Source organism: Perna viridis, chromosome 13 (genome assembly GCF_037379345.1).
Source record: "Perna viridis isolate PV_CMFRI_1.1 ecotype Kerala chromosome 13, ASM3737934v1, whole genome shotgun sequence".
Lineage (NCBI taxonomy): Eukaryota > Metazoa > Mollusca > Bivalvia > Mytilida > Mytilidae > Perna > Perna viridis.
Window position 1 is genome coordinate 16,074,066 of NC_142457.1, and position 16,183 is coordinate 16,090,248.

At 30.2% G+C, this 16,183-nt stretch overlaps 1 protein-coding gene across 2 annotated transcripts in view; it reads right to left on the reverse strand.

Annotated features, from left to right (window-relative positions):
* The window catches only part of LOC148599734 (arg8-vasotocin receptor-like), a 92,989-nt gene extending 79,254 nt beyond the window's left edge, over positions 1-13,735 (reverse strand). The window contains exon 1 of one of the 2 annotated variants that reach the window (XM_088558471.1): positions 13,580-13,735. The gene's annotated coding sequence lies outside the window, so the exon portion shown is untranslated. The remainder of the gene's footprint in view (positions 1-13,579) is intronic. The other variant, XM_088558473.1, reaches the window with a different exon arrangement.
* Positions 13,736-16,183: the final 2,448 nt, after the last annotated feature.

The window sequence follows — 16,183 nt, forward strand, 5'->3', positions numbered from 1 at the left end:
GGTCTAAATTGGCTATGTTTTATATTGATAATATTCAATGGATGACATGCAATTGTATCATCGTTCCGTATTTATAAGAAATGAAGGTCTTCGTTTTAGCTGTATATGTAAGTTTACAATTAGAGAATTTCATAAACTTTCGTAGACATTTATCGTTAAACCCGGACGTAATACAAATACAATTGTTTCGGACATGGTGATTCTTTTTGAATGAAGTTTCATTGCAAAGTATTCATATTTGGAAATTATAGCATACACATGTCTTTGAATATTTGTTCTACATCACTCCATTTTTATACAATTGCGAAACTTACATTCGAATCCTTGCTTAGTCAAAATAAGGGAACCCTTTTACATCGAATATCATTTTAGCTAAAACATTTCATTAATTTAATGTAGTTACAAGTCATGTGAACCTAAAACTCGTTTATTGTTTTGGGAGAGAGGGATTTGAATTAATACACATACTATAGGTCTACTGCATATTTAGATAGATATCTCAACTCAGAAAACTATGGTTACGCCTCTGCTCTATTTTTCGTCTATTGTTCATCTTATAACTACGAGATTGCCTTGTGAGTGTTGGTTTGTTCAATTGACATAATTTAGGTGATGGGTCTGGAAGATGTCGATGATAAAGTTCTGTCTTATTCCACATTGAATGCAAAAGGAATTCTACTTTTTTTTAACTTTCATCATTTATTAACAAGACCGTTGTCAATAAAAAGTACACATATCTCTGAGATTATTACTATCATTTAACATTTAAGACAGTAAAGTGTCTATTTATAGACTACATCAGCCCATTTTCTATCTAGCTAAAATGTTTGTACACGATTAAGATGACAAATTGTTTTTATTTTTTATTTTTTTATTTAATTTATTTTATCATTATTATTTTTATTCATTCATTTATTTATTTTATATATTATTGTTGCATGCATCGATAATTATTAGACGACTTGATTGGAAAATGAGGCAAATGATTATATCATGAAAAAAATTAATCATCTTTGTATTGCTTAACGAATACCATGCTTTTAACACATCCAAAAGGAATAAAAATAAAGAAGTTATATTTCTACGATGATAAACAGTTTCCATGTTAATTCGGGCGACCTCAATAATCAATCTTTTTATTAAATTTTAAGTTATATTTCGTTTGATTATTCTACTATGATATTGTGTATTTTTAGACCATCATGTGATCAATCAAAATGTATAATTATTGCTTTCCAAAACTGTATATTAAGGAAAATTTTTTTTAGGATGAATGATATTTAGCCTTTTTAGTTGCAAAAAAAACAGTCTTTAAATTGTTTCCATTTAGTTTCATAGGCTATGGAATTTCAATTAAATCAATATATTATGTTCTACTACTTTATATATATATATATATATATATATATATATATATATATATATATATATATATATATATAGAAAGGTCTATAAAATTCCCAACGATGTTAGAACTGTCAAGTTTGCGATGCAAATTTTTGGTCGTTCCCTCCGCGGGACTCGAACTCGTACCGCTGTGACATCTATGGCAACACCGCCTGCAAAACGTCCAGCGCCCTAGTCCTCTCGGCCAGCTAGGCTATATACATCTATATCAATTTGATCCGATGGAGCAGTGTAGCAAATAGAGTCTGAGACGTTTGTATATATATATGTATGTATATGTATGTATTTTGGTTAATGTGAGGCAAAAAAAAAAGACATGCAACGTGTTCTTTGGAGTAATGCTAACTTTCTACGCAGTTTAGGCATTGATTATATGCATATTTCCATTCATATTTTATATACATATATAGAAGTGTCTGAAAAGTTCCCAACGATGTTAGAACTGTCAAATTTGCGAAGCAAATTTTTGGTTGTTCCCTCCGCGGGACTCGAACTCGTACCGCTGTGACATCTATGGCAACACCGCCTGCACTAAGTCCAGCGCCCTAGACCACTCGGCCAGCTAGGCTATATAAAAATATAGCTTTCGCTGGCCGGGTCATTCCTCCTCGTAGGATTAATCTAGGGCTCTAACTTAGTACACGATGTATGGTAGTACGGGACATATATATATCATTCGAGATTCATTTTGAGACATCATTATCAATCATGTTAACTTGACTTATTATGTTTCATTCTAAACAAATCACAGGGCCAAATTAAGGCATTATTGACCCCGATCCATTATCTCCTGGTTCTGGAATCAATTTTCGTTCAATGCGCTAAAAATTGTTTGTTAGCAAACGAAATCGTTAAATATTTACAAAAGTACACAATCACCCATCAACCTTTACAAATTTCTAATTTTAAAGTACTTTATTTGTAAATACCAAAATTTGTCGGTTTTAGATTATGCAAGTTTCTTTTTATCTTAAAAGAAAAAAAAGTCTTATTAAGAAATTTAAGTCTGTTTAGCAATCACAGATAGAGTTAACATTGTTTTGGTCGAATGAAGGGTAAAATTGCTATAATTATTTAAAAGAGACTGTATTGGTTGAAGATCAATTGCACCTTTATTGGCGTCTACAGACTGAAATGTGTCCAAAAAGGACATGTAATCAATAGGTCTACGTCTGTAGAATTACTTTGTACTTCCACCAACACAAATGGTTAAAAAAAAAACATGTATTACCAGACCAATTATTTACATGGAGGATAATGTGCATATTTCCCCTGAGAAGCATTGGTCTATTTTGTGTTAGAGGCCGGGTTGTTCATATAATTTTGTATATTGTTTTTGCTTCTGTATATTGTAAAAAAAGTTTTTTTGGTGTTGTCTTAGGCATTTATTTTATTCGTTTGTTTATATGGTTAAGCGTTACATATTTTTAATTAGATACGGCGGCTTGAAGAATGGGACAGTTTTATTTCTTTTCGTTTCTACAATTGTCACTTTTTCAACTTTAAATTCGTTTTCTATGCTACACAATTAATAGTTTAGTGCTACATACAGGGCAATATTGCATGTAGAACAGGAGATTATATCATCATTTATTTAATTATTTAGTTATTTATTCATTGATTCAATTATTTAATTATTGGATTTAGTTTTTACTTCTGACACTTGGTCAGAATTTTGGGAAAAATCATAAATTTTCCCCAAAGAGCTTTTTGAATAAAAATATGATAAAAATCAAAAACGATTTAAGTAGCACTCCAGCTAAGAATCATGCAAAATGTGATTCATGGGTAAAAAGCCTACATATTTTCATTTTTGATATTTTGTTTAAAGTGCCATAGTGAACAGAAATTAACATTCAGCTTTTTCATATAACCCGTGTTCTTAGGAGATAAAAATTATATAGAATGCACTGTAGATTTAAAAATTAAGGGAGATGACTCCGTAAATGACATCCAAGTACATTAGAATCTATTGGATTTTAAATGTTGATTATCTCCTTAGAACAGGCAGATTTGAATGAATTATTACACATTTCATAGTATAGACCCATAAAACAACTTAATTACAAAAATAAAAACATGTAGCCTTTTTTAGGATGTATCACATTTTTCAGATTTTGCATGATTCTTACAAGGACAGCTACTTAAATGATAAAACTCACAAGTTCTCTATAAATACATTTATTTCAATCTGCGAAAGAGTAATCAAGGGAACGAAGGTTATAGCGGTAACCAAAAATAATGCAATCCAGGGACAAAGACCAGACATGGAAAACAGACATACATAACAAAGAACATAAAGTAACTAAAATCATACATACAAAGTAACAAAAGTAAATGAGCAACTCGGACTCCACTAAAAACTGGGAGCATGGACCAGGTGCACCGGTAGGGTAAGCGTCCTCTGCTTTTCTAGAAACACCCGCCGAGTTGCTCATAAAAAGTCAATTCCAGGATTGACAAACGAGGAAAGGAAAACTATGACCCGTTGAATAAATCAGTTTTCATGGTTGAGATGGATACACTATAACGATCCACGAGTTCATGATGACGACCATAAAACTTCTGTAGTGATGACTTCTATCTTGTAGCAACATAACCCTGTTCCAGAAGCCTATTTGTTAGAGTTCTAGCGTGATAGAAAAAGTCTCTGGCATAACGTATGAGTTGTGATATGAACACTCCATACGCGGGTGCTGAAAGGATGTTGCCACAGATGAAACGAATTTGATTGAAAAGTCATCACGTTCGTCGTAAAGTTTGGTCAATAATTTTCCTTTACCATCGATTTATAAGTGTAGGTCTAGATATGAGGCTGACTTCACAGTGTCTGTAGTATCCTTTATCTCACGTTCTTTGGGGTAGATGCAATGTATCAATTCCCGAAATTAGAATTGTTTGAAGATAATACTTCATCTATATAGCGGAAACTGAGATTAAAGGATCTAGCCAAACGATATTCTTTCTTTCGGATCAGATCAGCTATAAAGTCAGCCTCATAAGAGTGAAAGAATAGGTCAGCAAGTAAAGGAGCACCATTTGTTCCCATTGGAATGCCGACCGTTTGTTGAAAAAAAACGTCCACCACACTGGACAAATATGTTGTCGATTAAAAAGTCCAGTATTTTGTAAACATCTTCCTCTGTATATTTGAAAGATGATTTGGAATTTCCTACAAAGTATGAGGAATCTCTGCCAAGAACTATATATTTGTATCACTACATTTATTTATTTCAAAAAGATTATTTTGTTCTATTTTATTTTACTTTTTTACTGTGTTACTTGTTACCCCCTTTACAAAAGTTTCCATTATATGTACCATTAGCTTTACAGTACGCATTAAAATGCCCTATATAGAGTTATAATTGTAATTTTATGACCGAATCCTACATTGCTGACTACTTACGACCACTCACACAATTATGTTAAAAAGACATTTAACTACGTTTTGGTAAATTTATTGGTTTATTAAAAAAAATTAAAAAAAACCTATGTATGTCTTACAAGACATAATTAACTTCAGAAAATTTAAAGTATCTTTTCATACACGGATATAGACTAGGCCATTTTGTAGAATAATGGACTAAAATGCATATCAAACATGTGTTTGGTTACAGGTCATTTGCTGTCTCGTTGCTGACTTGACAATGTATAAAATATTTTATTGAACTGTGAAGTGAACGTGTAATTTTATCAATGTTTAACAGGTTTTCGGTTGCAAAATTGACACCAAGTGCTATTTATCTTTTTTTATATTTGAACCCTAACACTAATGGGTAAATTTACATACTGCATTATCAAACAATTACCAATGTTGTACTTTTAAACAATACAAAACCAAAAAGGTAAAGCAACATCCAGTATCAAACGATGGGTTATCCTTCATTGTACAAAATGAACACTTACGGCGGGTATGAAATATAATCAAAGGTTGGTTTTGTGGCATGTTACTGTTTATGAATAAGAAGTGAAAGTAACTTCGAAGGTTTTGTGACATGCACGAATACATGAATCACTTCTCATCTGTTATATAAGGACTGCTTCTTAATACAGTTCCATTGACATATACAGAAGATAAAAAATGGTTTAAAGTATATCAAATCTACTACGTGGAGCATATTTTTTTTTGTCATCTTGCTGAATCATAAAGAAGTGTATATTTTCAATGAGCTCATAGTGTTAGAAATTATGTAAAAAAAAATATTATTAAAACAAAACTTTCGGCGTAACCCTACATATGATGAAATAACATTAGTTTAAAACAAATACCTCTCAAGGGGAGATAATTTTCGGAAATATGCTCTAAAATGTAATGGAAATTTTAGTTTGTTTAATATTACGTGAAAAAAATTCGGTGACCCAATTTTCTTTTTGAAATATGAAATATTGTCAGATAAGTGTCTTTTATACAAACTTAATAAAAAATGTTATTACATGCAGTCATTGAATAGTATAGAATCAGTGAAAATTCCTCACGAATTCTAATTAAAATGTCGTGAACAATCACCTATAATTGGGCTCAATTATCTTAAAATTAAGTTCGGTTTCTGTTAACTCCAAGTAGATCTAAGATCGTTCATATAAATTGTAATATGATTAAGTAGCACTAAAAATATATAACAAATGTATAGAATGCACTGTAGAATTCAAAATTAAGGGGGATAAGTCTATAAATGACTTTTAAATACGATGAAAAAAAAAGTATTGGATTTTCAATGTGGATTATCTTTTAGACAGATTTGAATAAATAATTATAAATAATTCATCATATAGACCTATAAGGCAACTTAATATCAAAGATAAGAATGTCTCTTTCGGGTGTATCAAATTTCACAGAATTTGCATGATTCTTACAAAGACTGCTACTTAAGTGTTGATTTTCTTTAAACAATCTTCTTTTTGATGTTTTTAAAAGTAGATTTCGTGACTATTTTTTTAGTATTCCTGTTTTCATATTGCTGATAAATTTTCTTTTGATTTCTGAACAAACCCTTTCATTAATATGCATAAATACCTACAAAAACACGGAAAAAGCCTAATAATTTGAATTTTTGTTGGTTCTAGTTCTAATTTTAGTGGAAATAAGGAAAGGTTATATATATATGAACAATATGAAGGGAATGGATATTGTCAATAGTCAAAGACACAACAACCCATCCAGAATGAAGAAAATGCCAGCGCAAGGTCACACATTGGTCTTCAATGAACGACGAGTACACTCGTTCGCCAAATGGCAGGCTGCAGCTGGCCCCAAAACAATATTATACACAGGTGCAGCGAAATAGTACTCATGTTTGTAGTTAAGTGTGATATAAAACAGTATATACTAAAATATCGATATTGAACAGTTCTGTTCACTAGACAATGCGTGTCCATCGATTTAAGCGAATGCTGCTACGCTAATGTCTTGTCTTAATTTTGTATTCAAATATGTATATCTATATCTTTGAAAATTTGGATTGATTTATTGTGAAAATTAATTACTGCAAACACGGAAAACAAATTGACACATACAAACCGCTCATATAAATGTATAAGAAACAAAAATATCAAGACTTAATTTGTACAGCTGTTCGACAACAAATTGAAAACTGTCAGGTAATTAACAAGTGGTAATGTTTGACGTGAAAACTGTGATAAAAGCTTCATTTCTTTTCTCATGCCCCTCGGCAGGAGTAAAAGAACATTTGACTTTAATATGGTCATGGTAAACCACCAAATAACGGAAGAAAGCATTGGAAATCCAATTTCTGTGATTTCGTTCGTGAAATGTCTTCTTACAAAACAAAATATATTGTTTTAACAGATAGACGCTGGTATCGAAGATAAACGTGCAATACTTGATCGTAAAAAAAAAACGACAATTCAAACAGGTATCAGTAGTGCATTAGCATGAAAATCAGTAAGCATAGTTGATTTTTACTAAATTGTAGAAACAATATGGCAAACTCCTAAAAATCAAGGGAACAATAATTCGATAGGGAATCAAAAGAAAATGTTCAAATGATAACGACTACACAGAGAAAACACTCAAAACAAAGAACATGAACCAAAATATCACTTTAAAAGACTAAAAAAGGTAAACCAGCAACCCAGACATCACTGAAAGCTAGAATGTTGGACCAGGTGCCCGATAAAGTTACACATTTGATGAAGATGATTAAATACTCATCTATGTAAGAATCAGTTTGATACCACAATGATACATACACATTTCATTTAAAACTGTTTTGCTAACATTTATTGTACCTAAAATGTAATATAATTTATTGTACCTAAAATGTAAAATAATTTATTGTACCTTGGAAGTAATTTCCATAACTATTGTAAAAGTAGTTTCAGGATAAAGGGCAAAGAAGGGTTTATGCATTTAAAACGTATTACTGAACTTTTTAGTGGAGTCCGAGTTGCTCATTTGCTTTTGTTACTTTGTATGTATGATTTTAGTTATTCTATGTTCTTTGTTGTATATGTCTGTTTTCCATGTTTGGATGGCGATTTTTGAAAGCCATTTGTGATTCAAAGAACAATGAAGTTTTCAAACTATACAGCAAACAAAAAAGCGAGTGTTTTCAAATTTGGTTAGAACCATAGTTTTGCGTCGTGTGCAAAGTAAAATGAATTAATTTCAGATTAATACTGTAATCTGGTTAAAATAATTGTGTTATGTCTCAATGGATAAAAAAAATATTGACATGCCCCTATTCAGTTAAATTCAGAGCTACTTTTCTCATGCTTAAAGATAAAAATAAGGTTTAAAATTATTTTATAGGACTTGGCTATGACAAAAATTTTGTCTATTGAAAAATAACATAAATTTTCCATATGCATATTTTGTTTATTGCAATAGACATTTTTTTGTTTATTATTGCCAATTCTTAAATAAAGTTAAAAGTGTGGAAAATTGAGAATAAACACTGCTGTAAAATTTAGATTACTTTTATGAAAACATTTTTGCATGTATTTTGTAAAGAACATTGAATCGTTTTTAGAAATCAATGTATTTGATTTTTTCTACAACTAGTACAACTAGACATTAAATTATATAATAGTATTGACAAGTGTTGACGTTTAGAAATGTTATGCAAATAACAATGCGTTCAATTAATTTTTTTCACGGTGCACCACAAGTTGCAACATTCTTTCAATTCAGTATTTTTTTTTTATAAAATAAAAAATAAGCGTACGATGTAATGCATTTAGACTATGAGCTGCAACATCCCTTTTATTCAAATCATATGTTGATAAAAGGAAAAAAAAAAAAAAGGTAAATAAGGCCAAAAGCTGCAATATCTTTTTTTATTCAAATTATAAAATCGATAACACAACACTAAATATGAAACATTATATATTTCATTTATATAATTAAGTCATATAAATGAATTCAAGAGCATCATTAGAATATATTCTAAAAAAAATTCGATTGAACGTACACATTAGAATAAGATACAGAGAAACGTATATTGAAAAAAAGTGTTTAAAAATTGAATGTACCGTGTAAAGGTTCCCATATATATTTTCCAAATGAAATGAAAAAATTAGAAAATACAAACACATGAAAACTACCTAGAATATTCTAATTTTGTGTAATTGCAAGGTTTTAATCCTCGTCTGTTCATCAGCTCATTCAATTTATTGTATTCGGTCGGTCATGAAATCTAGATTTTAAATATAGTATCACATACATACATGACGTGCATATAAGTAAATAAAGATATCCATGTCCAATATATCGTGTCGTAAGATTATTCACAAACTTGATAAAGATATGATTCTATAACTCTTTGCATCATGTGTCGGCGAATTTGTACTGAATGATAGTACAACTTTATTTGTTATCATCTTTTGTTTATATACGGAGTAGCGATAAACTTCGTGGGGTTCTAATTTTTGCTATATTCTAGAGTCTTGAGAAATGGCAAAAATAATAAATTTCAGATTTAAGTCAAGATACTAAACAATAATTTCGCCTAGAATACTTCTATGGACGAGAACAAAAAGACCGCATAAATTCGATACCCCTTTTCATAAAAGGAATCGCTAAATTGGGCAACCCCGAAAATGAAATACTATACACTATACTACAGTCAAAAATTGAGTTCAAAATAAATAAATTAAGGAAGGGTTACCTATATCATTTGGATATCTTGAGAATGCTGACGTCCTTAGTAATATGAAAGCCTTCCCAATAAATATGCGTTTCCATCATTTCGTCTAATTATGAAAGTTAAAACAATCATTGAACAATAGTTTTAGATAAATAGTAAAAAGTTTATAACAACAACCATTTTAATTTTGTGGAGTATCACATATTACAGAATTTGCATGATTTTTACAAAAACTTCTGCTTAATATATTTACCTGATAAATCTACCAATCTTACAAAAATGTAGAGGTATTCAACCGTTCAGGTAAATTAGATATATTGATATAATCTGACAAACATTTTTCTCCAAAATACTTTATTTTTTTCACCTTCTAGTAGAAATCAATAATGTGTAGATTTCTCCCTCTATTTTAACATTATTCGCTCGTTGAAACATCAGTAATTTAATTGAGTTCGTATGTAACGAATACGTCTATATGATTTCAATTATGTCTTGTTTGATGTATAGACTTAGATATACTCATTATACAATTATGTTCGATTTATGAAGATATGTTTTTTTCGCGAATGGTCCGATTTTGTACATCCATAAATTCGGGATAAAACCGTGTTTAATCCTTAAAATTCCCATTTTTAATTATCTGATATATAATATTATTTTACGGGCTACTGATATCTATATTCGAATGGTATAAAGCCGCCGATAATACCGTTTTAAACCATAAAACGGTTCTAACTTTTGCTGAAGCGATGGTAGGCAGGTTAAGATATTTACATGGAATCTACACTATTGTAAAAGTTGCAAAAGGTGATTAACCAATCATAATCCACGAAAAAAAAACATATGCTGATTATATTAGCCTTTAAAATGGAAAATGGTTATTATTATTTTGAATGGGGAATTACAAATGATGAAACGCAACAAATACACTAGCGTATAGCATAATTGAAATTATTAATAACATTTCGGTAGTAATGTTTTATACAATGTGATAAGAGTGTTTGTAGTGTCTATAACAATTAAATCATACTCATTATCTAATATTTACTACCACAATGACAAGGACAACAATGATGATGATGATGATGATGATGATGATGATGAAACTGGCTGGATTATATCATATATTGTTTATATCATAGTTTGACACGTCCTCAAAATAAATTTAATGCACATGAATTGTACTTTAAATCAATTTATCCTTTTATTTAATGCATTTAGTCTTTAGATAATATCATTCTGACAGAGCTACTGTAAAGAATGCCTTTTCCCTTTTCAAAAAGCTTTTAGGCACTTAATAAATTAGATTTTCTTTCTGATAATAAACATTGAATTTGAATCATAACATAAAGTGCTTTTTAAATTTAACTTAAATAAGGTTAATACTCAGCCATGCAAATGTGTTTTAGGGTTTAAATTGATAAATTGCGAAATATTTTTGTATCTAAATGAATTAAAATAATAGATGCACATGTTAACATGTGCATTATATACTTTTGTAGAGCGGTTATTACGGCTTTAAATAGGAATGTATTGCCACAATTTCTTTGAACCTATACAAAGAGACAGGCGACCATGTTTTGTTCTTTTATGTACTTCGGTTTCAAATGTGACATTACGCATGTGTAAAGTAAAAAAGACACTAGTAAAAACACAATGTTATTAATGTTTTTATTATTATTATTATTATTATTTTAAACCAGGAAATAAACTGTTAATACAATAAATGTCTGAATCTTTCTTGTAATGTCACCGCAATAATTTGTCCGTTGGTTTTGATTTTTATGTGCTCTTAAACCCCAATAAAACAATATTACCAGCATTGTTACCACGAGATCACTTTAACGTCACAATAAAACGCAGTTTTTATGTCATTTGCCAATAGAGAACATGTTATAGAGAGAAAGGGATTTAATTGTGTTTTCATATCACTCTAAAAAATTTGACATGATTTTTGGTACATTAGTTTTTTTTTTATAAGTCGAACCCCATTACAAAAGACCCTATGTTTTTTTCTACTATTCCTTTGCATACATTACTTTGCATTATATCTTTGCAGTTATGACCCCTTTTTTCCTTTCTTTTGTAATTGTTCAAATAAGTGAATGATTATGATAATATTATCTCTTATATCTATTCAGTCTGACTTGGCTAAAGAATAAAGTAGCACTCAAGCAAAGAATCATAAAAATGTAATAAATAATTAGGTAGCCTACATATTTGTATTTTTGATATATCGTTTAAGATGCTTAAGTAAGCAGAAAATTACATATGACTTTTCGTAGAACCCTTTTTCTTAAGAGATAAAAATGAATGCACTGTAGAAATTAAAATTAATCCCTGTAAACGACATTACAATACAATGGAAACTGTTGGATTTTCAATGTGAATAAACTCCTTAGAGCATATATATTTGAGTGAATAATTATACTTTGCATCATATAAACCCACAAAGCTACTTAACAACCAAAATAAAAATTGTAGCCTTTCATGTAGAGTATAACATTTTACAGAATTCGCAAGATTCTTACAAAAACTGCTACTTAATAATGAAGCCGAATCAATTAGTCACTGAAATGCCTCAATCAGTGTATGGTTTCATCCTCGGTGGCACACGGCTTGATTTTGTTTGTTCCTGTTACATAATAATGAGTTTGCTTCTTTAATTATAAGTTGGAAACTATAACAAAATGGTCAGTGTTTATATAAATAAAGACAGCACCATCAATTACATATAATTAGTCTACACGTAAAAGATCATATGATTATCATTTACAGATGTTATTTTGTACAACAGATCAATGTATTCCAAAATAAATAAGATATTATTGATTATCATATAAAAAGGGTTATTATTACTTTAGTCACGAATTTTATAGAAAAAAATATTGTTTACTGTGCTGGCAAATGTTTTCATTGTAATATGCGTATGCTTCACGTCTTTCTATTTATTGTTATTGGAGAACTTTGATATATTTCTTTCAATTCATGTTTTTACAATTAATATGAATTGTGTTTATCTCGTTATGTGGTTTCATATTCAATACCCATATAATCTTGGGGTAGATTTTTCCCAACCAAAGTTATTTATCATTTTGTCGTCTTTTTGTACAATTGAATTATAGAATTAATTATGGTTGTTAAAGTATACAGGTAGATAATACCAGAAACCGAGCAAATATCAACACACTAATTTAAACAATCAATAACTTGAAATGTAATTTCGGTTTGGTTTATTATCATGGAAATATCAGGAGTCTGTACACTAAGTATGGACAATTTTTCTTAACTTCATAACCATATCAGCGATTACGGAGTCATCTTCCTTAATTTTGATATCTACAGTGCATTCTATATACTTTTGTCTCCTAAGAACACGGGTTATATGAAAAACTGAATGTTAATTTCTGTTTACTATGGCAATTCAAACAAAATATCAAAAATAAAAATATGTAGGCTTTTTACCCATCAATTACATTTTACATGATTCTTAGCTGGAGCGTTACTTAAAAGATGATAAACATGCCATCTGGATGTAAATAACTGTAATCCAACTTGTATCGTGAGCGATTTACCTTTTCTAATTTCGCGAATAAGGAAAAAATGCGGGAAAAAATGGCAGCGAGTGAGTCCTTCCATTATCGAAAGAGTAATCAAGGTAACCAATGTTATAGCGGTAATCCAAAGAATGTAATCCAGGGACAAAGACCAGACATGGAAAAAAGACACCCGCCGAGTTGCTCATAAAACGTCAAGTCCGCGGTACACAAACGAGGAAAGGAAAACTATGACCCGTTGAATAAATCAGCAAGTAAAGGAGCATAATTTGTTAAAAGAAAAGATGTTAAACAGAATGTAAGGCTTGAAAATAAATAATAGTGGAATCACATTGATATCGCGTGAATTACTTGGTTGTTTTCGCAACATTCGTCATTGTATTATGTATAATTAATGGTATATCTACGTTTTTGTTTTATTCATGAATCTTAAATTCACTAAATTTTAGTTAAAGTGTTTCTTCCCCTCAGCAAAATTTACATTCTGTGATAAAGTAAACTTCTTACCTTCGCTGAGGTTTCTCTAGATTTGAAGCATGAGGAATAGTAGGGATGTTGAACTTTTTCTACCTTTTTGTTCGGTTTTCCTTATACTAAACCTCTTGACTGAACATACATATCGCTTTTACAGTATACAAAATCGGTTTTACATTACGTAAAGGCAATTATAAACCGAATGAAAAAGATATTAAAACGCGACAAAATGGGTAATCAACACAACACATCTACAGCGTATATAAAAGGTTTTTCAAATAATGTAACATATTTTAGGCCACAACTTTATTATTGTGCGTTCCTTTTTTACATATTTATTTGCCTATAGAATTAGGTCATATAAGGACAAAACTGTTTCACGTAATTTTCACGTTATTTCACATGAATTCCACATCAACTGAGCAAATGAAATTTACGGCACGGTTAAAGTGAAATTCGTATAAATGGAGCGTTCAGGTAAGTTGCATTTGCACTCTTCACATGAACGTCGTGTTCTGTGAATTCCATGCAAATGTTGCATTAATTTAATTTGACTTTCACGTGAATTTCACGTAAGGCTCAATTTTCATTGTTTGTACTTGAACAATAATTTCTCATCTCGAAAAATAATCCTTTTTGAACAAATTGAATACAGCTTCCATTATTAAAAAAAGAAACTTATATCCACGATTGAATGATCCTAACGTCAAATGTAAAATGTAAAAACCTTACCCAGTCTGTTTTCTTAGTTGATCTAGGGTAAATAAACATTTGAATGAGTTGGCCTTACGAATAAAACTCCTGAACAAACATAATTATCATAGCATATATGAAGACATTACTTAAAGGACCCTTTTCACACATCTGTAACAGACGCAATGCTTCCGTATGGATCAAGACTTCTCATGTATTTAATGAGATAGACCTAGGATAAGGAGCTCTTACAAATCATTTGAACGTTTGTATTCAGCATTTTAGATAAATCTCATGTAAGCATCAAAGTAACCTGGGTTGATATCATTCTGTTTCAAATGAAAGCTTGACGGGCTTTGGTGAAATTGAATATGATACAAGCCTATCATTAATTTCAAGAGTTATGTCCCTTACCCTGGGCGTACTTCCTTATTTTTTTCTTTTTTGCTAATACTTTGATGGTCCTTCTTCCCATTTGACAGCAAAAATATAAACTGTTTTTCCCTGGCTATTTGCGAATCATACCGACTTATTTTCACCCAGCACCTCGCAAACAGATCAAGTAAATCCAAATAAATTATTATTATTATTATTATTATTATTATTATTATTATTATAAACTCAACTTACGGTAAACATGTATGTAAATTCGGATGCTGAAGGAGAATAACGATTTTATGAGGATAAGTCATTAAATGGTTAAATGGTTTTGTATTTGTTTTGATGAAGAGAATATCATAAAAAAAATCGGCCGGCTTTCTTGCCACATTATAGATCATGATATCAAATCAGAAATTAAAATGGTGCGTTTTCTCACAGCACAGAATTCGTTCATTTTTATTAAAATAAATAGTTGTTGCTACCGGCCTTTTGATACAAATCATATATCCCCAAGATACATTTTACCCATACGATATTGCTCACATTGATTTAGAAGATCAGTTGAAAAGTAGGGTTAACTTCTACTGTGAATTATTTACATCTCTCGCTGAAAGATATGCAGTAACTATCCATTGTTGCTTGTAATCATTTGGTATTGATGGTAAATGTAGACCATAAAATAAATTACAAGTGGCAGCTGTCTTCAATATATCTGTTAAGTAACTTGTGTACAAACTACGTAGTATTCACATTGTAGATCTTCATAATATACATATTATCGAACTGGATTTGTTATTTAAAGTTGTCTCTCTGTGCTGAAAGCTGACGAGAAAATAATCGACGTGTTTTTTACTTGTTAATAGAAAGAAACTTCTCTTAATATTAATAATATGAGTTAAGCACTGTCTACAACAGAACATTGCACTTCTACATTTGTTTTCAGTTTGTAAAATCATTAAAAAGGAAGTGATAGCTGAAAGGGGCGAAAAAGAATAGGTAAACGGTTGTACATTTAAAACATAATAATAATTCAGCGTACCGGATCTAGATACTGTAAATAATTCTTATTTTTTATATTGTCTTTGTTTTTTAATTGCATATTTTAATTTTAAACAAATGTATAGGCTACTTAAATTTAATTCAAATTCCCTGACACATTTCAACATGACAACATGTTTTATTTGGTATTTAAGTGTAAGGTAGGATTATATGGTTAGGTCAATTCTAAAATTAGTTTCATTTCGTTGAAATAAAGCTGAGACAGTCCACACAGAATTGCAAGATTTTTGTTTTCATAAAAAAGTACATATTTGTCTTATAATTGTTGTGTTGAGGTTGAAGGAATATATAAGTAAATTAGTGAATATGTTTTATTGTGATAAAAACCAATAGCCATGGAAAACCTACTGAAACAAAATATTACTGAGTGTAAGTATATGTACAAATAAGGAATACCTATCCAAATCTAACAGCCAAATACTATGTTTTATAAAGTATCAGGCTAAAAACCTAGCACAGAATAAGAGCATGCGTGGAGGATGTGGAAAAAGGTAAAATAAGAAC